This window comes from Jaculus jaculus, chromosome 1 (assembly GCF_020740685.1).
Source record: "Jaculus jaculus isolate mJacJac1 chromosome 1, mJacJac1.mat.Y.cur, whole genome shotgun sequence".
NCBI classification, from domain to species: Eukaryota; Metazoa; Chordata; class Mammalia; order Rodentia; family Dipodidae; genus Jaculus; species Jaculus jaculus.
Genome location: NC_059102.1, coordinates 55,115,711 through 55,142,968, shown reverse-complemented (window position 1 = coordinate 55,142,968; position 27,258 = coordinate 55,115,711). Strand labels below are relative to the sequence as shown.

General features: G+C 39.3%; 1 long non-coding RNA gene across 2 annotated transcripts in view; it reads right to left on the bottom strand.

Moving 5' to 3' along the window:
* LOC123462221 overlaps positions 1–26,823 on the bottom strand; it is a 76,532-nt gene extending 49,709 nt beyond the window's left edge. For both annotated transcript variants that reach the window (XR_006638162.1, XR_006638161.1), the window contains exon 1: positions 26,761–26,823. This is a non-coding gene — a long non-coding RNA (uncharacterized LOC123462221). The remainder of the gene's footprint in view (positions 1–26,760) is intronic.
* Between the last annotated feature and the right edge of the window lie 435 nt (positions 26,824–27,258).

The following is a 27,258-nucleotide window of genomic DNA, read 5'->3' as shown; positions in this document are numbered from 1 at the left end:
TACAGCTATCTCAGGGTACAACTGAACAATGACTGACAACTGACACAACAGACTATATACTTTTGCCACAGCATCCTAACTGTGACAATACTAATGATACTGAACATCATCTCTGATTCCAAAATATAATAAATGATAAAATTATCAGAGCAAGAGTAAAACAAACAATGGGGGCTGGTGTGACATAGTTGCGAGCATGTTAACCATGGACACATTTGGATCAGTCGGCTAACTAACCAACACCTCCAGATATATGGATATATGGATCTGGTTTCTGGCAAAGCCTTTTGTCTTCTTAGTTGCTGGTTTTTCAACTTAGAAATAAGTAAGTTGGAATTGATGGTTTCCTAAGATGGGCATGGTCACTGCTCTGAAAGACTTTACATTCTGGCAAGAGCTAGGCAAAGAAATAAGAAATACATCAGACATGGATAATTCACATCCATAGAATTAAAATAGGCTGATAGGAAAGAAAATGACTATGTAGATTCTGTGTGGGAGTGTGAAGAAGTGATATTTTAGATGCAGACAATCTCAAACTCATGCAACAAGAGGATTAATAAGCTTGTGGTTTTAGCAGTCACTAAAACAAGCAGACTGATATACTTCAAGATCCATGGAATTATCTTAATGAGTGGAATGAACTTCTATGAAATAATTGCACAGTATCAGAAAAGAATATTTATATGTGAGTGGGCACCAATCCAGATATTAGGCTTACTAATAGCTGTTATATAATCATCAGTGCAATTAACTAAACAACTGATGTGTGGATATAAGGCACGATCAGGACAATAACTGGAAAAGAACTGTTTTCACTTAGGAAAATAATTGGTAATGCTGAATAGGGCTTTGAGAGCATGAGTCAGCATGAACTTAATAGCTCTACATTAAAGATGCATGATAATGAGATGATAATGAGGAAGACGGAGAGAGAAAAAACAATCCAGAAGGCAGTGCTAACCAACATGGCTGGGAAATAGAACCTTATTTATAGAAACAGCAGAAGTACTTCTGGGAATCCAAGTTTCTAACAATGAATTTAAAGGTTATGTTGTTACAAAGCAAATTGTCTCAGCCTCATTGAGAGTTGATTAGTTTCATGCAAATAAGTTACCTCATGTTCCTAGAGAAAAGACCTATAGTTACTAATATTTAGGAATAACCAAATTAGAAGGTCAATTACCCAATTATTCTATAGCACCTTAGGTGAATTTTAACCTATTTTTAAAAATATGAAGTCAAGGTTTATATAAAATTTGAAGATAATAACTTGTGACATGAAAGATTAAAAACACCAGTGTGGGGAAAAAAAGGAAACAGAAAAGCAACAGAAGCAGCACACCCAAAAGAAGATGACTTTAATTAAAGAGTAGTTAATAAGCTCAGAGTAGGCCAGGCGTGGTGGAACATGCCTTTAATCCCAGCACTTGGAAGGCAGAGGCAGGAGGATTGCTACGAGTTTGAGGCCACCCTGAGACTACAGAGTGAATTCCAGGTCAGCCCAAGCTAGAGTGAAACCCTACCTCAAAAGACCAGAAAAAAAAAAAAAAAAAAAACCTCAGAGTGATGAGCCATTTATCTCTAAAAGCAAATCAGGTTGCTATTTTAGTAAAGAAATAAGTGTAGAATGTTATTAGAAAAATAGGTTTTGAGAAATTTAAATATGATAGGTAAATTAGAGCAGGTAGGATTTAGGAAATAAAATATACCAAGTCTTTAAAAAAAAAGAAAAAGATTTATAGCAACATTTCCTGTACCTTAGGAACATATCTCTCCAAGCTAAGGAACCCTATTGTGCATAAGAGCATGTCTGCTGTTGTTCTAGCAGGGCGATAGAAAACATTTCAAGAAAGGAAGCAATAGGACCCCTATAAGTGACCAGGAAAAGAATGGCAATGAATCCCATACCCAGTGCTATCAAGGGAGGAAACAAACATTTTCTGACCTTTTATGATCTAAAAATGCATGGCCAACTCTTTTCTTGCTGTCTTCAAAGTCTACTGCAAGATGGACTTCACCTAACATGGATCGTGAGAGAAATCAAGAAAGAAGTGCTATCCAGAAAAGAAGGGAGTGAGATGACAGAATTTCCTAGAGAAAAAGGAAACTAAGTCTGGGTATGACAACAAGATATAGGTTTGGACAACCGGAAACCCAGACTCGCACATAGGATAGAGAGATTTAGGTGAAAGACTCCATGAAAAAAAAAATAATTGATGAACTCAGATTACATGGTAAATATGCTGGGTGAAAAACTCCGTATCTGGGGGGAGATTCATTGTGTGGAAGCATGACTAGGAGGAACACACTGGGTTCAGTTCTGCTCTTATGATCACATATAAGCTAGTTATCTCTTTGTTTAACATTTCCCATGTATACAACATGGATCACAAGCCAAGTATGTGACTCACACCTGCAATCACAGCACTCAGGAGACAGGCAGGGGATTGCTGAACATTTGTGGCCAGCCTGGAGTATATAGCAAACTCCAGGCCTGCCAGAGCTAAATAGTGAGACCCTGTTTAAAAAAAGCAAACAAGGATGAGAAAGCAAGGAGCATAGAGTCGGCTCAGAGAGGGATTGTACAAGTAAATACAATATGATAATGTGTTGAAAGTACTGCCTTGATTAGTACGGACTGTTGGAAGAGCTGCGAGGCCATAACATAGAAGATGAGTAATTTTTTTTTCTAATGAGCAAATTATCAGCTACAGGAAAAACAATACTTGAACAAGAAAGGAATTGTAATGACAGAAGTCTCCTTGGCTCAGTAGAAACTAGTTCCATTGTCAGAATAATGTAAATCATGATTAGAATGCAAACAAACAGGAAGTATACAGGAGGGAGAAACAGATTTAAGAGAGAAGTCCTCAGCTACGATGATAGGAAGTGACTAGAATGTACAGTGTTAAATATTGAAATAAACTGCTAAGTATGCTTAAAGTAATCCAGATTTATAATTCCCATGGATTTTGATTCTTTCAGCAATGAGCAGGAACATTGAGTTTGGGGGTTTAAATCTTTCAATCATTTCTCAATAGAACCAATTTACATTAGTCATTTTCCTTTGGAAAAGCATTTCAGTTTATATTTCAGCTTATTTTTCAGTTTTATCTCCTGGGTTAGAGCTATGATACAAAGAAGACATACCAAGGAAGGGAACATGCATTTCTAAAATGCTCATGTTATGCTGGGCATTGTGTTAGAAGCTCTGATTATGTAATCACAAAAAGTTCTCATGATTCTAAAGAAAGAACCATGATTATGATCTTTTTAAACACAAAGGAACTGAAAATCAGTTTATAATATGTCTAAAAATCACAAGGCTGAGGAACAATAAAGCTGAAAGTAGCATGAAGGTTTCCCGAGTTTTTTAAATTAATGTGATTTTTGACAACTGTACTCCCATGTTCATTGCAGAATAGTGCCTGAGAGCTGAGAGATGGAATCAACTTAAGTGTCTGTCACAGACAGTCAGCTCCATGCTGCTGGGATGAACCTTCAAGCCAGACACAGTTTATGGGAGGAACGGCATTTAGTTCAGGCTTACATACTCAAGGGAAGCTTCATAATGGTGGGAGAATGCTGGCCTTCTTTACCAAATCCACTCAGAGAAGAAAACCAGTACCACAAGCCAGCACACTCTGGAAACCCCAAGCAGAGCTCAAGCAGTCTGCATGCTATAAGCTGGAATTCAGATCTGCCCTCCAGTAACACCTTAGGGCTGGACCCCAGGATCAACTCACAGTGACACTTCCAGGCAGCTAGAAATCCAAGTTACAGGCTTTGATAAATTCCTGAGTCTGTTGAGGGCCATAAATTCAAAGTACCACAGTGTCCACTGATGAATGAATAGAAGAATATGTAACAGAATACCATTTGGTCTTAAAGACAATATAATGGCTATGATTAATAACCATGTTTTGAATACTTAGGTAGGAAAGCCGAGGCTGTGTTCAACAACAAATGTTATTTGAAGTAATATTTATATATGTTAATAAACTTGCTTTTGCTATTTTACAACATATACCTATTTCAAAACATGCTATATATCATAAACACAATTCTATTTGACAATGAAAATAACAAAAGAAATAAATATGATCAGAAAACTCCATGTTTTTTCCTTTACACTGGGTCCCTTTGGACCAAGTCCAAACTCAGATCTTTGTTTTTTCCTCATGTAATAAGGCACTGATGTCACTCTTAAAGACAATGTATTTCATTTGTGGCTGTAAGTTGTATAGGAGAGTCCATAAATTTAAACTGAAAGTAAATGCACTTATCTCCAGTTTGTCAATTAAGGTTCCGACTACAGCATATTTGTTTGTTTTGCCAAATATTTAAACATCTTCTTTATGCATTCTCTTGCACCTGGCCTAACTGAAATTGGCAAGTGCTGTTATCCTCACTTAATAACCCACATTACCAAGGGAATAGCCTGGATTAGAAGCTATGATACTCAAAGCTCATAGATAAGTGCTTAGAGTCTACTGTCTAGACTCAATAAATAATTCAGAGGCCTAGCTGCTGGAAATCCAGTTACGAGTCTGACAGAGTTGATTGCTTTTGACTGTGGCTTCTAGGATGGTGCCCTTTCCTGTTTTTGCCCTTTCCTGCTTTCCTTCTATCTCTTTAATGACATCTTTTAAAATGAATCCTCTTCATTCCTTAATCCTTTAAGAGTTAGCAAAGCATAAGCTTTGGGGTCTAGCCATCTCCTGATTTACTTCATTCATTTAGCCTAAAAGTATTTAAGCTACAATTATATGTGCCTATTGTTCTTCAAGTGTATTTCTAGCTTTCCCTTTCTCTGCTCTAATTTCTCCCAACCTGACTGGTCAGCTTGTCCAGGCAACCCTTTGACATGATTCTACTTCTTGCCAGGCAACAGGTTCTGATAACACCCTCCTTTCACTGTTCCTCCAGCCCCAGGAGAAGTGGTTAGCATCTTTCAGCTGTTACTCATCTCCTGCAGCCTCATTGCTCCTGCACTGGCTTATCAGCTTTTCTATTTCCCTTTTAACCAACTATCTGTGTTAAATCCCACCTGCTCAAAAGACCTCAAGGACAATTTTCCTGGCTGGATTCTGATGGATACAAACAGCATTTTCAGTTACAAGCTACAGAAATCTGTCCTGATATTTTGCAGAAAAATTTTACCAGGAAAGACACTAAGAAGACCAAAAAATCAGGCTCTGAGGTAGGGAAGGAAAACACTCACAAAGTATCACAGAAGAACTTGTCTAAAGCTACCATCACTGCCACCCTTGATGCCTAGGAATTCACCACAGGTGTCACCAATACTAGCTTCTGAAGGTTTCCATTTGAATTAACTGTCACTTTTGTCACCAGAAACAGCTCTGGGCACTTCCTTTCTCTTCCCCATATTAGCTTCCAGTTTAGAGACTTGGATGGATGCATTTTATTGCCCATGTATACATCATGTACAATGCTGGCCACGAGGATGGCAAAAGCAATGGGCATTTTCAGACCCCATTATGGAAGCAGCATTCTTTAAATACAGGAAAAAGTTTAGATGTTGAGTGGATATTTTTATCATAATGGACCACGGGGGTAGAATTCTAGTATAAGTGCTTTGTTTGGGAGGAAAGGGAACTCCAGGAATCATTGTTACAGAAGTGGGTGAAGTAACATAGGAGAGAAAACAACCAGTGATGATAAAATATCATGAAATGGGTTGTGATGATTTGACCTCAAGTGTTCGTGCTTAGGCTTTCTGCTTAGTCCCTACATGGTGGAGTCTTTGGGAGGTGGATCCTGCTGTAGGAAGTATGTCACCAGGGGTAGACATTGGTACTGAGTCCAGTCCTGTGTGTTCAGAGCCAGGTAGCATTGCTGTGCTCTGCTATGAATATATGATGACATGAGACAACTTACTCTGCCATGACAAAGCTTCCCCTGAAAACTGTAAGCCTGAAATAAACCATTTCCTCCTAGAAGCTGTTCTGGTCAGGTGTTTTGTCCCAAGCAATAATTAGGTAATTATAGCAGAAAATTGATACCAGTTGAATGAGGTCATTGCTGTGATGAATTTGACTATGTGGATTTTGGTATCTTGGAATGTGTTGGCAAAAGGAATATGGAAGGATTCGGTACTTTGGAATGAAGAAGGCTTGTAGTGCTTTAAACAAAGCTTGAGGGGCTATTCTGATGAGCACTTTTAAAAGTACAGAGTAAAGTAAAAAGTAATTAAGTAAAGAGAGAATTATGAACTGTAAAGGCTTGGCTTGTGAAATTTCAAAGGGGAAGGAACTGGGATACTGGCAGAAAGGCTGGCTGAATTCTGCTCATGTCCTGAGAATTTGAGCAAAGTTGAAGTTAAAAAATGATGGACTTGTGTACTTGGAGGAAAATAGAACAGAAAAATATGAACAATTTAATTTATCACATAAAGAAATTCAAGTAAGTTTGAAGGTATAGGCACTAAAACTGGTTTTAGGCCACTAAGATATAATTGTTAATGATATTGGAACCATCAAAGGTGCACCACATTTTGGCACTGGGAAAATGGAAAAGATGCCCTGAGGGTAAAACAAAATGCATGGAACGGATGTGAGGGCGATCTGGCTGCGACATCTGTCACCCCATTGATCGCCAGGGTTGATTCGACTGATCTGGCTGGCTAGGTGGGTGTCCCCTTCCTCCCTCACCGCTCCATGTGCGTCCCTCCCAAAGCTGCGCCCTCGGTCGAAGAGGACTAGTCTTCGGTCAAGGGTATACGAGTAGCTGCACTCCCCTGCTAGAACTTCCAAACAAGCTCTCAAAATGCATGGAAGGCTCAAACTGGTAAGAATGCAAATTCACTTGAAAGGAGGGGGCTTGAAGGAAGACTGGTGAAGGAGTATCCTATGCTTCAAGGTTAAGCTTTATCCCCACCACAAACCCCCAACCCAGGATTTGCAAATTTGGCTATGCCATCCAAATGGTATTGGTCTTGGAAGCATGAGAAATGCAAGAAATGGGATCAAGAATGACACACAACTCCAGGAACTGTTAATCTATAACAAGGTGAAGCAGGGCTTAAAAAAAAAACAAAAAAAAACTGTATGGAGACCCAGTAAGGACATTTTTGGAGCTACAAAGATGAACCCAGGGTTGTGGTGGATATGCCAAGACTGAGATGGAAACCAAGGTAAACTTATAGCTCTGGCTTGGGTGAATCTTCCCAGAGAATAAGCAGACAGTGGTGGTAATGATGGAGTTCTGAAGTCTTTGAAAGCCAAAGGACTTTATCATGGATCCCAGATGTAATATGGGACTGTAGATGTTAGATGTTTGATATTTGTCCTTCTATTTATTGATTTTAAATTGGTTCAGTCTCATCTTATTATGCCTCCTTTATATAATGAGAATTTTCGCTCTTTGCCATTATGTGTTAGAAGTATGTAACTTGTGCTTTGAATTTACAGGGCTCACAATTCTGTCTTGAATCCCAAATGAAACTTCGGACTTTTGAATAGTATTGATATTGGTAAAGACTATGGGGACTTTTAGAGTCAGACTCAATGTATTTTGTAGTGTGAGATGGTCATTAATTTGTTGGGCCAGGGGGAAAATGTGGTGGCTTGAATGGAAATGTTCCCACAGCCTTACGTGTTTGTGTTTAAGCTTCCTGCTTAGTCCTCTCCTGGTGGAGCTTTGGGAGGTGGAGCCCTGCTGGATAAAGTATGTTTCCAGGGGTAGAACCTGGGGTTGAATCCAGCCCTGTGTGTTCAGAGCCAGCTAGTACTGCTGGTCTATCTCTGCTATTAGATGTATGATGAAATGAGCCAGATTACTCTACCACGGTGAAGCTTTCCCTCAAAACTGTAAGCATGAAGTAAACCGTTTACTCCTATAAGCTGCTTCTGATCAGGTGTTTTGTCACAGCAATGATAAGGTAACTACAACAGGGATTAAGTTAAATACCACTAAGGAGTCAGTGGAAACTATACCTCAGAAGTGTTCCAGGCATCAGGGGCTTTGGCTCAGCTGGAAAAGTTTTAAACTTTTCACATCATTTAATATCCTAAAAGTCTCATGTTTCTAATCTTATCTCTAGGCAAAGGGAAAATTGTTCCCTTCAGCACCAATATCTAATTGGACTCCTCAACTTACTAAAATAAAGTGATTTTAAGATATTGGAAATAATGTGATATTTAAGTTACTTTGTAGGGCTTTTCATGCTCATTCAGGTAATGCAGAAAAGTCATCTCAAACTCCAATTTTTGGACATACACAGAGCCATATTTAGATGTAAAGGGAAGAGGGAGACAATGGTTTGGAAATGTTCAAAGGAATTTTTTTCTGTCTTATTTAACTGGACAATCTTTTCCTTTAGGTTTTGCAGTTACTGATAGCCATTCATTCTCTCTGCATGAACTTCCACATTTCCTCAGTTATAAAACCACTGTTGATAGCACTGATTTATTAACAGTGTTTTGGTACTAAGGGTGGCACAGGAGATGTAAGTAGAGAGCTGGGGGAATGAACCAGATAGAAAACACTACATGAAATATTCACGCATTTTACAATGTACACATCTTTATTTCACAATGCTAAAATGTGGCCCTGGACATTGTTAGTATTTAAAAAATATATCCATTACAAATTAAATATTCAAAGAAAAATAAAATTTTCAAATGGTATTTAAGAGGCTATATATTGTCTACTCTAAGTGGTATGTCTAGACATAGCTAAACTATAATAACAAAAGAAGGTTTCACATATATCATATTTCTGAAGACATGAATACTTAAAGCACCTAATGAATTTGGATTTGTTTCTGAAACTAGTAAATTGAAAAGTTAGTTTTAAAATGTGTGTGTGTGAGTGTGTGTGTGTGTGTGTGTGTGTGTGTATACACATGTGGTTAATCAGTATAAGCTTTCTTAGTAAAACTTGAAGTCATATCTACTTTATACTTTAGTTCCTTTTCTTCTGAGGAAAAATAAGTCAGTGCTCATCAGATTTCAAATGGAAATCCATAGAATGAGAAAATCAGACTGACAGATCATCAGTTATCCCTTCAACTCAGTCACTGACGCAGAAAGTTGGAGGTGAACAATGGCTTGTATTTCATGTTTTTACCACTTCAGTAATTTCTAGTACAGCTCTGCCACAGCGCTCCTTGGCAAGATTAAAATGACAGTCATAAGCAAAGCCACCCTTTCACAAGGATCAACATTGCATGAACTCTTCAAGGACCTCAGTATATATTCCCAGATACCATGAGAATCAAGAGAGCAGGAGAGACACTGAACATGTATACCAAGTGAAGACACAATATGAAAATCACTATGATCAGGAAGATACTTATATAAATCCATATCACATACACTAGGAATAGAAAATATGATCTGCTGTTCCCTCTTACACCCACAACTGAGATCTGTGCCACCATAAAGCCAGAGGGATGCTCAGAATCTGTCTAACCATTCCTCCTCAAAAAGCCATACCAGATGACTACATGTAGAACCAAGAGAGAATTCTTTGTTCATATCATTGAAAACGACTGAGTACAAATCTTTCCCATATATAATTCAAATGGGTTACACCAAGCTACTCACTCAACTTGTTTCATGTGTCATGCAGCTTCAAGCATTTATACCCTCACTTTCACCTCAGTCTCCACTTTGTAAAAAAATATCTTTTTATCTACACTACCTATTGAAGTCATTTTTTAAATTATTTATTGATTTTTTTATTAGAAAAGGTTTTACTCTTAGATCCCCTCTCCTCTCTTCCAGTTCTGTTGAGAGTCTTCTTCACTGGGGTTATTGGATTTGTTGTGGGGATCAAGAGGCCTCAGTCAGTGGGTGGAGGGTATGGTGCCTCAGGCTATTCCCACCCATCCTTAGGCTCTTACAATTTTTCTACCACCTTTTCTACAATCTCCCTGAACACTGGCAGACAAGATGTGGATCTGATTCAGTGTTGCTTTCTCTGCAGCCTCTGGATCTCTGTTTTGATGAGGTTTTAGTGAGTACAGTGTCTGTCACCATCTGGGACAACTGCTTTTCAGACTAGCCTGAGAACAGTATTCATGCCACCACTTCCTCCAATAATGACTTCTGGTCCTGGGAAGATGAGGTTGCGTTGACCCATTTCATGGTAGGCAGTCAGCTCTCTCTTCTTGATGTATTGATATATCCTGGCTCTCCTCAGTACTCTCCACCATGTGTAAGATAGAATAGATTTGATAACCAAAAGTGACAACAGTTTGATTTGAAGGGGATAAGTCGAGTTTCTATAGAAATATATTGATGTGTATATCTACTCTTCTTAGTTAAAGAGCAGTAGAGGTCCTTTCTAGAGCCTACTGGTTTCCTGTCTTAGTGAATCTGGGTTGGTCCCCAGAGCCAGATGTGAGTTCTCCTCCCACTGAGTGGGCCTCATGTCCAATATGTGAATAGTTGTGTGCCACTGTTGCACAAGTGTGTACCTCTTGTTTGGTTGGTTGATGTTGTATATCTTGCAAGAACTTCTGCTTATTTAATCTGTTGGCAACTATTATTCTCCAGCCACTCTTACAGCACTTTCTAGCATTAGGAGGGCTATCAGGGAGGCAACTGGATTTCCTTTCAGTTCCAGCATGGTCACTTGATGTCTTGTGGCAGCAGGCTGTAGTGTCTTCAGCAATAGGGTCTTACCTTTTACCTCTTGCAGATAACCAAGTATTTTGGCAATGGTCTGTGTTATTTTGTGGACCTTGCGTCTCCCTGACTTCACTGTGGGGTGGAATCCAATTTTGGCCACAGGAATTACCAGGAAAAGCCCATGGTTTTAATAGGGTTATGCTTTCTCCACCTTTTTTTAAAAAATATTTTTTGTTCATTTTTTATTTATTTATTTGAGAGCGACAGACACAGAGAGAAAGACAGATAGAGGGGGAGAGAGAGAATGGGCACGCCAGGGCTTCCAGCCTCTGCAAACGAACTCCAGACGCGTGCACCCCCTTGTGCATCTGGCTAATGTGGGACCTGGGGAACCAAGCCTCGAACTGGGGTCCTTAGGCTTCACAGGCAAGCGCTTAAACGCTAAGCCATCTCTCCAGCCCTTTCTCCACCTTTCTATGGAGCTCTTATGTTCAGGTTCCTCCTTTCCCTTATTGAGATTTATAGAATGGTATCCAGGAAGAAAGTTTCTATGGAATTGATTCATGTTGCCGTTACATCCAGCTATACCTCTTTTGGGCATATACCTCAAAGACTACTATGTACCACAGAGACACTTGCTCAACCACTTTTTATTACTGCTCTACTTGCGATAGCCAGGAACTAGAATCATCCCAGATGCCTATCAAATGAATAGTTAATGAGTATGTGTTACATATACACAATGGAATTTCACTCAGCAGTAAGGGAAACTGAAATAATAGAATTTGGAGGAAAATGGAGAGACTTGGAAAAATTAAGTGAGGCCACACAGGCTCAGAAATACAAATGCCCTCCCTCCATTCCTATTCCCTTTATATCCCCTTTCTAGAATACTGGACTCTGCTACTTAGTTTTATTCCAACTCACAAAGAAGTCCAATTATTTGTAGCCAGGATCCACATATATATGGACTTAATAGGATGGTACTAGATATATGTAAGTAGAAGAATCAATTAATGGGGGTGGAAAGGCCTAAGTGAGGTCAGGGAAAGAGATTGAGTAAAGGAAAGGTGAGAAGGAGGGCTAATCAAAATCTAAGAGGGGGGCTGGAGAGATGGCTTAGTGGTTAAGCGCTTGCCTGTGAAGCCTAAGGACCCCGGTTCGAGGCTTGGTTCCCCAGGTCCCACATTAGCCAGATGCACAAGGGGGTGCACGCGTCTGGAGTTCGTTTGCAGAGGCTGGAAGCCCTGGTGCACCCATTCTCTCTCTCTCTCCCTCTATCTGTTTTTCTCTCTGTGTCTGTCGCTCTCAAATAAATAAATAAATAAAAATTTAAAAAAAATCTAAGAGGGTATGAATAAGTCATAGGGAAACATACTTATTTGAACAATGGAATACCCAAAAGCCATAGATTGCTACTAAAACATTTTTAGGGCCAGGGATGGGATACCTTTCAGTACGTTGTTGGCCAGGAATGTCCCTGAAGTCTCCAAAACATTACAGGGAATTGCCAAGGCTCTTGATTTCCCACAAAGAATAGATGGGAAGATCCTATTCCTGAAGATTCCACATACTTGGGCTGCAAGGTCAGTGAGAAATCTTGCTGGAGCTGAGCTGAAAACCTCCTCCATGTAGACCAGCTGACAGAAAGCTGGAAGAAGTCATTCTGCATGCAGTTCAATGGAGAGAGAGAAATTGCCAGTGGAGATACTCAACAGTGGACACAGCAAGTCATATATTTGGCCAGCCAGGCCAAATGAGCCAATGGGTTCAATAGTGGCATGTCTGTTCGAGGGGAAACCAACTACTCTCTAATTGGACTGGAGGCCTGTTCCATAGGAGGGAATACATGCCTAATACTGAAAACCTATGACAGGGTAGTCATGAATCCTAGGGGTGTAAGGTCTTCTCTTAATATTCATACTCATATATTAATGCTACTCTCAGTTTTGGTTAGAGAAGCTTCTCTTTTCAGATGGTAGTGACCTTGAGATGACTCAAAAGGTACCATGGTGCTGAGAAGAAGTGACAGAGGTGTGCTCTGCACTGAAACAGTTCTATCACACCCTCCAAGACTCCAGGTTCATTGCAGAAGAGGTGGCAGAAAGAATTAAGAGCAAACACTTTATGCCGCAGAATTAGTCTTCCAGGTAAGGCACTCTCACATCGGACTAACACCTAGAGTTGTAAGGGGAACTTAAAAAAAAAAAAAAGATTTCCTAACCTACTTCTTGGCCTGTGAGGCAGCACTTTAGAATGTGGGGTCCAAGATTTAGTACTCTATAAAAGCCCCTTTAGGAGAACTCTAAAGAGCAGCCGAGCTGACCATCTTAACTGATGACTTTTACAATGAAGAGACTGTGCTGAGGACACGAGTAAATGCCCCTAACAAGTATGAATATACACATGCGGGCACACAAGAGTTGGATTCCATTCATACTTTCAATTTCAAACATGAAGAGGGCATCAATTTACTTATTATACTGTTTTGGCACTAAAATTCTCAGAGGAGAAGGATGACTACATGTTTCAATTCCAATACATATCTGAAAAAATAAAATCTTGACTGAATGGTTGTCTCCAGTCTAAATAAGAAAAATACTCAGGATAAGAAGGTTTTATTAAAATTTAATTGAACTAATTTATATAGCCATGAATAAAAACCATTTTTTCACATTATAAGACTATGAAAATCTGGTTTTGATTTTCAATAAAATTGTGTGTGTGTGTGTGTGTGTGTGTGTGTGTGTGTGTGTGTGTGTGTATGAGAAAGAGAGAAAGAGAGAGGGACTAGGGATTTAATTTAATTCCTTAGGCATGGGAGGCAAGTGAAGCCTCAGAACTACATCCCAGCCTTCATGTTTATATGTTTGTTTTGCATGGAAATTCTGCCAAAACAGATTAACTTCTAAGGCTCCTATTACATGATGACTTTAACTTCTCAAATGAGGAAGAAAGTTGGACATGTTCAAAGAAATAAAAATTTACAATAATAGTATTTTACAAAATTAGAATTCCTACAGATATAATTTATACCTTCTTTGAGCTATCCATGCACCCCATAAAATATCAGGAGATTTGAGTCTAGCAGACTCTTCTGTTTAATGGGATATGTCCTGACAATCCCCTAAACACAGCTCTCTAGTGGTTAGTAAATGCCCCTGTTAATAATTGTCTATGTTCACAAGCTCTGGTTAGAACAAGGGCAGCAGGAATATAAATGGAGGACTTGATTCAACCCTGATAAATAAATAACTTGAGAAATGTACCTGGCTCAGAAACAACACATTATCTTTATCACAGTCTTGTATAAAATGAGGTTAGTAGAGAAAGAAGACAATGATGTGCATGAAAGAAAATTATTTAAAAATTCTGTAGCAAAGCACTCATTCTCATGAATTTCCCTGTGCCTTTCTGTTCCTGTGTTTGCAGACTAAGCTAAGTGGAAAAAACAAATAGAAAGCCACCCACTGCTGGTCAGACAAGGCAAAGGTAGACTTTTCTCATGCTTGGGATGCATCATTTCACCTTTTATATTAAGGCAAATTTTATAATACAAAGGAAAGCTAAATTAAATTTCTTTGGTTGGGGAGGGGCAGGTGAAGTCAATGGATAGTAAGATACAGTGAGATAGGAGGGAAGAACTTTATTATACTGTTTCATCATAAGATAGGAATAAGTGGTGACAATGTCCCATCTATCTTACAAAGATAGAAAGCATTTAGTGTTCTCACCAGGAAGAAATGATAAATGTTTGAGGAAATAGTTGTATTTAACTAGCTTTAAATATGAAGCAATGTACACATGTTTCAAAGTATCATATGGTACTCCCTGAATGTGTACAATACATGTATTTATGCAACAGTTAAACATATTTTTATATATTTCTTGTTTGCTACATGACATTTTATTGCTTTTCATCATGCATGAATCTGGTCACTAAAGGTGAAACTATAATTCTTATATCCAGCTATGGTAACCATAATTCTTATATCCAGCTATGAGAGGATTTCGCTTATTTTTCCATATTTCCACAGCAAATTTGGCATCAAAAGAGACAGACTTATTGTGGCAAGTTTTCTTTTCCAAAAATGACCATATTTGTAATTCTTATTATATAAGCATTTATGGAACCCTTATTCCTTAACCAAGAAGGGGTGTCCCTTTTCCTTCTCCTTGAATCTATGCAGTGCTTTATGATTATATTGACTCCAAGAATGGGGAGGTGATTGTGAGTTACTTCCAAGTTTAGGTCCCAGCAGTTCATGGAGCTTCCACCTGGTTCTCTCTTTAAATCTAGCCACTGCATGGTGAGGGAGACAAGAGCAGCATGATCCCTCTTGACTTCTTTACATCTTTATGTACACATACACACAAGCACCAAGGACATATCTTAGGAATTTACCCATTCGTCATAATTTCTTTTCAGTATGTTGAGAATGTTGATCTGTTAATGAAATTAGACAATTATGATCAAGAGATATTAATGATGTAATATAATGATAATGACAGTTGCCGTTTTCTGAATTCCATGCACTTGGAACTCTGCCAACAATGACTTTACATTTTTTATTTCATGTAATGCATTGTGTTAAAGTGAACACAACCCTCTAAGGGAAAACTTAAAAATCAGAAACAAAGAATATAATTTAAAATTACCTAACTCTTGTCATATTGTCCCCTTATACAAATGCAAAAAATCCTCATAACACATCTTTTTAATTTTTTTATTTGTGAGAGAGGTAGATAGAGAGAGGGAATAGGCATGCCAGGCCTCTAGCCACTGCATATGATCTCCAGATGCATGTACCATCTTGTGCATCTGACTTGCATGGGTCCTAGAGAACTGAACCTGAGTCCTTTGGCTTTGCAGGCAAGCACTTTAAGCACTAAGCCATCTCTCCAGCTATCTTTTTTTATTTTTTAATTCATTTGTGCTGCTAGGGATCCAACCTTGGTCCTTGCATATGCTAGACAAACGTTCTTCCACTGAGCTACACTCCCAAACAAAAATATCTTCAGGAAAAATAGTATAAACAATTGGATAAATGTTGAAAGGATGTCTACTGCCTGAGAGGTTCCTCAGACTACATCTACATGAAAATCACTTCAGAGTGTGTACCCTAGACCAAAATTCTATTCTGAGTTCTAGACCTGTACCTATACACCCACTTTACAAGATAGGGCAGACTCTCAAGCCCAAGATTCTCCCTCTCTGCTACACACACACACAAACACACACACACACACACACACACTCACTCACACTCACTCACTCACACTCTCACACACAATATTCTTGTACCTTCTCTCTGGTAGTATTATCTAGCCAGTTGTACAAACGACAGACAGATCCAGTAATACACTGGGTACCAGCCTTTATTAATCAAACTCCATTTACAGCATGAGCCAAACTTCTGTTTGAGATGTTCTCCCTTTTCTCTGATCAGCTTATTTTACATCTGACATTCTGAGCTTAAATATTAGTTACCCAGGGAATGTTTTCCCACTTGAGTTCATATAACTTTATTTCATTCTATAATAATTCCATATTCCCCTTCTCTACAGCCCTTATCACAAGTTGAAGTGACAGTTTAATTTTTTAATATATGTCTCTTTTACTTGCCCATGAGTTCTTGGACATCAGTGGTATGTAGAAGCCAGTTCAAACTGGCTGGTAATTGCTGGTTGTGTTCATATTCTGAGAGTGTAAGACACAGACAGCTTGAAAGAAGCTTTGGTGTAATGTTTCCAACACAGAAATAGGCAAATACTAATCATCAGAGGTTTTGTTCCTGGAAAGCCAGATGTTACTCATTTATCAAAAAGGACAATGCTTGCCTTTACTTACTAACGTATTGCCAAGAGTGTCCACCTGAAAGACACCCAATAAATATTTTCAGAGTAGATGAATGAATAAATGAATGAATGCTCTAATCACAGGCCCAGATAGATGTCCACTTGTACACCTGCAACAAATATGCCTTTCCATTTTTATGAAAGCATGATCATTTGCTCTTTATTTTTAGACAGTTTAGTTTTTAATTTGGAAAAAAAAAAATGGATGACCTTTGTTCTCCCTGGGTCACCAGAACCCATGATATAGTTGAAGTGTGTGATTCATTTGGGTGTCACAGTTCCACAATGGCCAGTTGCTGAGGCAATAAAAGACTAAAAAAAAAAAACCCTGCAACTAAAACTTTCATTATTTTTCCTCTTCCCTTCTCTATGAAGCTTCATAAGTGGCAAAATTGGGGTGCTGAAGAGATAGTTCAGTTGTTAAAGGCACTTGCTTGCAAAACTTTCCAACCCGAGTTTGATACTCCCCAGCTCCCACAATACAGCAGGACTCAAAATGGCCCATATATCTGGGGTCCCAGCACACCTATGACAGACAATGGGAGGCTGGGCCAGGAGAATCCAAAGTTCGGGATCCAGCTAGCCTGACATTCATTTACAATAACAATGAGACCCTGACTCAAAGACGGTGGTTGAAGAGCACAAACACTTCAAGGTTATTTGACCCCCTCAAGCACACAAGCCCTTACCACACACATATATACATGCTAAATCAGTATGTAAGTCCATTGTTTTAAAAAGTGGCAACATTTGTTCCAAGAATAGCCAAGTTAATCAAACCGCATTCAAAAGCACACATACACTGTGGGAATATGTGTTCATATGGGTACTTGAGTAAACAGGCATATCCCAGTCATTGCAGAGTGATCTAGGTCCATAAGTTATATCTTCCTTAAGCAGAAGTGGAAGGAAAGCTGGTGAAAGATGGGTAGCTTGAATGTAAATGTGAAGTAAAGAAGATCCAAGGTACAGTCTGTCAGAGGAAGCAATCATAGTTGTAAAATGGTTACCTCCAAAATTAAGCAACTACCAAGATACCTATTAGCAATGTATGTACTTTGGTCCTCCAGGAGTCAAGAAAGTGAGCTAGTGATGTGGCAAGAGAATAAAGGCTTTCCCCACCTGCAAAAATGATAGACTTCATTTACTCATAAGGCCATCCTCTGGGTTTCAGACAGCTGACAATTATCACAGTTGATGGAATGATAGACATCTATAAGGCACTTCCCCAAATTCCACCTCTGCTTAATAAGGAACAAATGTTTTCCCAAGGCAGATTAGTCTTTTAAATTAGCTTTATTGTGGGCTTTGAGAAATTCTACGGGGTTAGTCTGGACATGAGGAGATGAAAGATAGTGGTAGTGACACTGGTTTATTCTTTAAGACTAGCTCTGTCTAGTAATGGGCTAACAAAAGATATTTGGTTCAATTTTCTTTTTTTTCTTGAAATTCTAGGAAGTCTTAGAAATCCTTTGTCTGTTGCTATGAGAAAGCTCATTATGGTATTACCAAACAGTATGGCTTTTGCCAGAGCTGAACCTCACTACTGAAAGCATGGTCCTGCGACCCTTGCATCCCAATCTTATCAGGAAAGTCCACTACTGAAAACCAGCCATCAGTCTTAAAGGATTTACAATCAAAAGCACAGGAAAACTATTAAAAAGTTGGGAGAAAGTCTGATATTCTTCCTGTAGAAATCAAAGAAAATGAAATTAAAGGAATGTCCTAAGAAATTTCCTAGCATTTCAAAGCTTTTTAATGTCAGAAAAATAAATTAGCTTATCAAAGATTCCAAGTGAAAGAGAGAGAGAGAGAAAAAAAAAACAACAAAAAACCTAAGGACAGAACATTGCAAAGACTCAAGGTGAGTCAAAATTAGAAAAGTCTATTAGTGTAGTTTACTTTTTTATAAGTCACGGAGAAAACCAGATTTCTTCTTATTCTTTTCCTAATCCTTTCTAGTCTCAAAACTTCTGTCAAAAATTACTATTTAGGTCGATAAGGAATGGGGTTATATTGGAATTTTAGTGGTTTGTTTAAAGGCATTGATCAAACAAGGATTAAGGATAACAGAAATCAACACAGGTATCAAAGGAATTGGATCTGAATATAAGCATTGATATAACCTCATGATTATCTACAGATAGCAAGATGATTGGGTAGATGGATATACACAGAGAGATGGATAATAGGAAGACACATATGTATGTATACATAAGCTTATATCTACTCTTGGTCATTGCACTAGGAGGACCCAAAAGAAGTGACCCCCAGAGAGCAGTACATATCCCTTAGTGAACAAATCTTGGTTTCTAAATATGGTACAACAAAAGGAAGTGATGATTCTTTAAGGAATTCCTGTTTCTAGGGCTGGGCCAGACAGAGTATGAGATGAAAGCAGAGCATCTTCTTGTATGAGAGAGTAAGGAAGAGGTAAGAACAAAAGGTGCATGCCACAATGACACAGAAGCCACTTTGAAGGGGATTCCAATGGCCAAGTCTAAGAGAATTTGACAACTGAAGTAGATAATACTAGAAACACACCATAACATGGCCCATTAAATATGAAAGCATGGGTTCATTCTAATATAAACCAATAAATAAATATTTAATGAAGAATGGGATATGTATGTAGTTTGGAAGTACTTTTTCACAAAATAAAATCATTTCAAAGGGGAAAAGAATGACTTTATAGGAAGAGACATGTGATAAATTACCTTAATGAAGTTAACCACTTAATGAAACAAAGCAAAATCACATACTTCTTGATAAATGCAATGAGAAGAATACAGTATCTGTTCAGGTAATATTTCTGGCTATAATGTAATCTAAATCTCATTATGAAGAGACATCAAACAATAAATTGAAGAAAAAAAAAATGAAGAAGGGCTGGAGAGATGGCTTAGAAGTTAAGCACTTGCCTGTGAAGCCTCAGGACCCTGGTTCAACGCTTTATTCCCTGGACCCACGTAACCTAGATGCATAAGGTGGCACATACATGTGGAGTTCGTTTGCAGTGGCTGGAGTCCCTGTTGCACCCATTCTCTTTCTCTTTCTCTCTCTCTCTCTCTCCTTCAGTCTTTCTCTCTGTCTGTCTATCAGTCTCTCTCAAATAAATAAAAATAAACTTTTTTTTTTAAAAAAATGAAGAAGGGCTGGAGAGAGATGGCTTAGTGCTTAAGGCACTTGCCTACAAAGCCTAAGGACCCATGTTTCATCTCTCTCCATATCCCACATAAGCCAAGGTTCAAGGTTGTACATACACACTAGGTGGTACAAGCATCTGGAGTTTGATTTCAGTGGCTGAGGCCCTGATGCACTAATTGTCTCTCTCTCACTGATGCTCTCTCTAAAAATATGAAGTAATATTGAATAAGTACCACATATTCAAGGAGTGTATATGTGACAGTTTTTTAAATCACAGTATTAGCCAAGCCTAATGTGTGGACAGTTTGGGTGAGCACTGCAGTCTGGAGTGAGAAGGCCAGACTCATTTCTGGGCTACTCCCAACTCCCCGTTCCTTGCATGGACAGTGTGTGGGTTGGTGCAGCAGTGTGAGGTGAGTAGGTCACTCTCATTTATGGACTCCTCTCACCTCCCAGGCCTGAGTTGCTTTTGTGGACAGTGTGTGGGTGGGCACAGCAGTCTGGAGTGAGTAGGACAGACCCATTTCTATGCTTCTCCCATCTCCCAGGTCTGAGTTGCCTGGCCTGGTTGGTGTGTTATAAGGCACAGAACCAAGTAGGCAAGATCCCTGTTCCTTTGCTCCTTCCAATTTGCTAGTCCTGGTAGGTCCCATTGTGCCTGGCTTGGGGAGGCCTGGTCCCTGTGTGACCTGTGGAATCAGGCCTTTTGCTGTTATCCTGACTTGCCACAAGGTGCCAACATCCCTGTTCACCTGAGTCAGAGGGTGTTGCAGTCCTGTTCGCATTGCTGGTAGAAATCACCCAACCAAGAGCAGCTTCTGGGAAAAAGAGATTTATTTTGGCTTACAGGCTCGAGGGGAAGCTCCACGATGGCAGGGGAAAACGATGGCATGAGCAGAGGGTGGACATCACCCCCTGGCCAATATAAGGTGGGACACAGCAACAGGAGGGTGTGCCAAACACTGGCATGGGGAACTGGCTATAAAGCCCATAAGCCCGCCCCCAACAATACACTCCCTCCAGGAGGCATTAATTCCCAAATCTCCATCAGCTGGGAACCTCGCATTCAGAACACCTAAGTTTATGGGGGACACCTGAATCAAACCACCACAGAGGGTGAATGAGCCAAAGGACAAAAACTTGCTTCCTCCTCAATAAAATGAAGAGTCTTCCTAAAATGGGTAGACAATGCAAAAAAAAAAAAAAAAAAAAAAAAAAGCCAGAAAACTGAGAGATCTCCTCTAAGGATGCCTAGTACTACAATGGAAGCTTCCAATGAAATCACACAGAAATCAACAGAAATTCATTCCCAAAATGAAACCACAACAACCAATGATACCCTGGTTAAAAAAAAAAAAATGGCAAACTTAAATCAAACTATCAAAGAACCAACAATTATATCACTAAAATTGAACAGAATTGTATCCTAGAGCATTCAGCTTTTGACAGTAAGCTTAACTTGATTGAAGAAAATGATAGAGCCCTCCAAAGAGATATGAGTTGTTGGCCAGGGAGGTCCCTGATGTCCCCAAAACATTATAGACCATTGCCAAGGCCCTTGGTTTCCCGCCAGGAATTGATGGTAAGACCCTATTTCTGAAGACTCCATATACTTGGGCGGCAAGGCCACTGAGAAATCCTGCTGGAACTGAGCTGATAACCTCTTCCATGTAGACCAGCTGTCAGAAAGTTGGAAGAAGCCATTCTACATGTGGTTCAATGGGAGAAAGAGATACGAAAAGTGAAGATACTCAACAGTGGATACTGCAAGCCTTATAATTGGCCAGTCAGGCCAAATGAGCCAACAGGTGCAATAGTGGCACGTCTGTCATGGTGGAAACCAAGTGCCCTCCAATTGGACTGGAGGCCCGCTCATGGGGGGGAATACATCCCTGATAATGAAAACTTAAAACAGGTGTAGTCATGAGCTCTACAGGTGTAACATCTGATGATGTCTGGAAAAATGTATATACTATGCTTATCAAACTGCCCAGTAGGCACTTCTCTTAATATTTATACCCTTATATTAACGCTACTCTCACTTTGAGTAGAGAATCTTCTCTTTTCAGAATTACAGTGACCTTGGGATGACTCAGAAGGTATCATAGTGCTGGAAAGAAGTGACTGGAGTACTGAGTAACATCTCGATCACACCTTCCAAGGCTCAGGATCTAATGTGGAAGAGGTGGCAGAAAGAATGTAAGAGCCAAAGGAAGGGTAGGATTCCTTACAACATGTTCCTCCAGACACAAAATAGCCTGGATATCCATGACTTAACCATGCCTGACACTACCTACACAAGACCATCATAAGAGGAGGAAAAGATCATGACATCAAAATAAAAGAAAGACTGAGATGGCAAAGGGATATGATGGAAAATGGAATTTCAAAGGGGAATATGGGGGGGGGAGGGTATTACCATGGGATATTTTTTTTTATCATAGAAAATGTTAATAAAAATTGAGAAAAAAAAAAAAAGAAAGTAAAAGTAATCAAAAGCCTCCCCGAAAAGAAAAAGCCAGATGGCTTCTCAGCTGAATTCTATCAAATCTTCATAAAAAAACTGAGGCCAATTTTTCTCAAACTATTGTGCAACTTCAGAGAACAGGAAATCCTCCCTGACTCCTTTTATGAAGCTAGCATCACCCTAATAACAAAATCAGACAGAAATGCAACAAGGAAAAAAACTTCAGACATATATCCCTAATGAACTTAGATGTAAAGATCCTAAACAAAATCTTTGCACACTGAATTCAACAACACATCAAAGTCATTATACACCTTGAACAAGTAGCTTTATCCCAGGAATGTAGAGATGGTATACATATGGAAATCAATCAACATAATACACCACATAAATAAACTGAACCTTAAGAACCACATGATCATCTCAATTGATGCAGATGAGACCTTTGATAAAATACAACACCACTTCATGATCTGGGAAGAATAGGCATGGACTGTTTATATTTCAACTCAATAAAGTCTCTATATAAATATCCTAAAGCCCAAATAATACTTAATGGGGAAAAACTTAAGGAGTTCCCACTGAGATTGCGAACAAGACGGGTACCCACTCTCACCACTGTTTTTCAATGTAGTACTACAAATACTAGCCCAAGAAATAAGACAGGAATAAGACAATAAAAAAAATAATAAAAGGGATTCAAATTGGAAAGGAAGAAGGCAAGTTAGCTCTATTTGCAGATGACAAGATAGTATATATAAGTGACCCAAAACTCTCCATATCAAAACTTCTAAAGGTGACAAATTCCTTTAGCAAAGTGGAAGGATACAAAATCAATGCACAAAACTCAGTAGCTTTTATATATGCAAAGGACAGGTATACAGAGAAAGAAATCAATGAGACTATCCCATTTTAAATAGAAACAAAATAAATTAAATACCTTGGAATGACACTAACTAAGAATGTGAAAGACCTATCTAATGAAAACATAACAACACCCAAGAAAGAAATAGGTAAGGTCTTGAGAAAATAGAAAGATCTTCCATGCTCCTGGATAGGTAGAATTAATATTGTAAAAATAGCAATTCTACCAGAAGCAATATGCAGATTTAATGCAAACACCAGCATCATCCTGCACAAAGATTGAAAAATTGATCTGAAAATTCATATGGAATGGCAGAAGGCCTCAGATATCCAAACATATCCTCAGCAAAAGAAGAAAACAACACCTCTCATGGTATTACCATAACTGATCTAAAGCTATAGTACAAAGCCATAGTAACAAAAACAGCATGGTACTGGCACAAAAGCAGACATGTAGATGAATGGAACAGAATACAGGGTACAGATGTAAGTCCAGGTACCTATAGCCACCTGATCTTTGGTCAAAATGCCAAAAATACTCATTGGCGAAAAGACAGCCTCTTCAGCAAATGGTGCTAGGAAAACTGAGTATGTATCTGTAGAACGGGTACCATAGTGGCATGTTTGTTATGGGGGAAACCAACTGCCCCATAATTGGACTGGAGACCCACTCTATGGGAGGGAATACATCCCTGATACTTAAAACCTATAACAGGGGTAGCCATGAGCCCTAGGGGTGTAATGTCTGCTGCTATCTGGCTAAATATATATACTATGCTTATCAAACTGCCCAGTAAGCACTTCTATTAATGTTCATACCCATATATTAATGCTACTCTCACATTTGTTAGAGAACCTTCTCTTTTCTGAGGGCAGTAACCTTGGGATGACTCAGAAGGCTTTGTGACGCTGGGAAGAAGTGACAGGAGTGCTCAGCACTGCAATAATATCTTTGTCATACATTCCAAGACTCAGGGTCTATTGTGGAAGAGGTGGCGAAAAGAATTTAGGAGCCAAAGTAAGGGTAGGACTCCTTACAACATGCTTCCCCCAGAAATGGCCTGGATATCCATGACCTCACAATGCCTGACACTACCTACACAAGACCATAATAATAGGAGGAAAAGATCATGACATCAAAATAAAAGAGACTGATTCAGAGGGGTTGGGGATATGATGGTGAATGGAGCTTCAAAGGAGAAATTGGGGGGAGGGAGGACATTAGCATGTTATATTGTTTATAATCATGGAAGTTGTTAATAAAAATTTAGTAATAATTTTTAAAAAAGCAAACAATGCATTCCAAAAGCGGGGCAGAGGACTAAATAGGAAGTCCTCAGAAGAAGAAATACAAATGGCTGACACACCCTTAAGAAAGTGTTCCACATCCCAAACCATTAGGGAAATGCAAATCACCTTACCCCTGTAAGGATAGAAAACAATAAAAGTTCAAATGAAAGCAAATATTGGTGAGGCTGTGGGGAAATAGGAACACTCTATTCTGTGGGAATGTAAGCTGATACAACCACTGTTGAAATCAATATGGAGACTCCTGCAAAGGATGAATATGGAGTTATCAACAGACCCTGTTATTCCCTTACTCTACATTTACCCTAACAACACCTCAGTTCAGAAATATTTGCTCAACCATGCTTTTAGCTATTCATAGTAGCTAGAAACTGGAATCAACCCAGGTGCCATCACTGTATGAATGTGGTATATCTATACAATGGAATTCTACTCAGCAGTAACAAACAATGACACAATGAAATTTGTAGAAAAATGGTTGAACTTGGAACAGTTGATTCTAAGTGAACTCACACAATCACAGATAGACAACCATGATCTCACTCATTTGCAGTTCCTAAGCTGTATCAGCCCAAGCTGCTGACATAACTGAATAGCATCTTAAGGCTTAGAAAATAGGAAGGGTAGGGCTTGAGGGAAGAGAGAAATTTGGGGGACTCAAAACTGAACCCAAATTGAACAGTTATCACAGAATCCTATATCCTGGAAGTCAGACTAATAGGTGGACCTTAGTGGGAGCACCTGAATCTAATGTTCCTGGAGAGGGTGAGACAGAAAACCCAAATACACCAACATGGAGACACAGGACTGAATCAGTAATAAAAGTGTGTCCCATTAAAGGAAAGCCCAGGACTATGTGACTTCTTACTGAATTCCACCAAATATTTACAGAAGACCCAATATGAATCTTTTAAAAATCATTCCATGAAACAAAGAGGAAGAAATTCTTCCAAACTCATACTGTAAGGCCAGGGTTACCCAGATACCAAAACCAGACAAGGGCACAACAACAACAAAAACAATACAGACCAATATCTCAGATGGATACAGTAATAATCAAGATTATGCATAGAAAGTCTGTAAAATTTCAAATAAACTAATAAATAAGTCTAGTAAGACCATGGGGTATAAAATAAGCATATGAAAATCAGTAGCACTTCTGTAGACAAACAATGAATTTTCTGAAAAACAGACCAAGTAGGCAAACTTATTTATAGTAGTTACAAAAATAAATTTATGCAAAGAAGTAAAAGATCTCTACAATGAAAATAACATTTAAAAAAAAAGGATTGGGGCTGGAGAGATGGCTTAGCGGTTAAGCGCTTGCCTGTGAAGCCTATGGACCCCGGTTCGAGGCTCGGTTCCCCAGGTCCCACGTTAGCCAGATGCACAAGGGGGCGCACGCGTCTGGAGTTCGTTTGCAGAGGCTGGAAGCCCTGGCGCGCCCATTCTCTCTCTCTCCCTCTATCTGTCTTTCTCTCTGTGTCTGTCGCTTTCAAATAAATAATAAAAATTAAAAAAAAAAAAAGGATTGATGAAGATGAAGAAGATGGCTCACTGGTAAGAGCATGCACCGCACTAGCATGAGGGCCCAAGTCTGATCTCCAGCACCCACATACAAAGCCAGTGTGGCTTTACATACCTGCAACTCCAGAATTGAGTGGGGGCAGAGACATGAGGGCCACTGGAGCTCCCTCTCTCTCTCTCTCTCTCTCTCTCTCACACACACACACACACACACACACACACACACACACACACCAAGAATTGGCCAGCTCTACAGTAAACTTATGAAAACCACTCTCATGAATGCGATCTGGGGCTGCTGGTCAAACTCTCACAATCAGTGTATGGCTGTTATTTTCCTGCCTGCAGATAAATTGTTCATGGGCAAGGTCAGTGCTATACTGTGGTGTTTTGGCGTCTCCTCAGTGCCCAGTATATATTGAGTGCTCCCACTCCATGCTTAATAAACTATACTAACTGCCTGGAGAGAAGTTGAGAGATGGTACGTGTTTGTCAGCTCTTCAAATAAATATTTTGCTCTTTAACATGTTCTTAAGCTTTTTACATGTATGTAGTATGCCACTAAACCTTTAGAAAACATTTCCACTTTGTGAATAAAGAAACTTTCTCCAAATCATACAGTTACTAAATGAAAGAGCCAGGACATGTTACAATAGGGAGAAATCATGTAGAATTATTTGCACACACCCACCCACCCACCCACCCACCCACCCACACACACACACACATACACACACAACCGACAAATCGGAAAATCACATGTGAAAGTAGGAAGAGCCTCCTCCAATATCTAAGCCTTTTCCTGAGTCTCATACACCAACCCCTCCAACACCTTCTGCAGAGCTCTGATCTGTTGAGCCCCCTCTCCCCTCCCTGCAGCATGGGATCCTCTCTTCACAGGGTATTTTGAGACAACCTCTGCTGGTTGTATCTTTAACATCTTTCTCACTTGCCTGTACATTGCTTACTTCCTTCTGGACTTACCAACGTGGCAGAGCTATCAAAGCTGCTCCAGAGTCATCTTCTCAGTACCTAATCTCCTCCCTGGCCATGGAGAAATAAGGGTACAGAAGGTACTTTCTCCTTCCTTCCCCCTACCCCCAAGAGCATTGCTCACATAGACTGTTCTGAGGCACGCCTTTGTTTTGCCCATGTGTGCTTTTGTTTAAGGCAGCTGCACTGAATTGCTAAGAAAAAATGATGCATATTTCAAGTTTTTTTTTTTTGATGTACAAAAATTCTATTATCTCCAAGCCACAGGGACCAGAACCACATCTGGCAAGGGAAATAAAGCTGGAGATGTAAGGAAAGAACAGATTAGGAGACGCCATGGAAACAGGCAGCTGCATTTAGATTGGATGTGGTGGGAAATGAAGATCCCTCGAGGGTTTCTAAGCATGGGAGTGGTGTGATGAAAGCAGTGATTAAAGAGGATGAAATACAAGCAGGACAAATTGAAGGGAAGGACTAGAATCTGAGAGT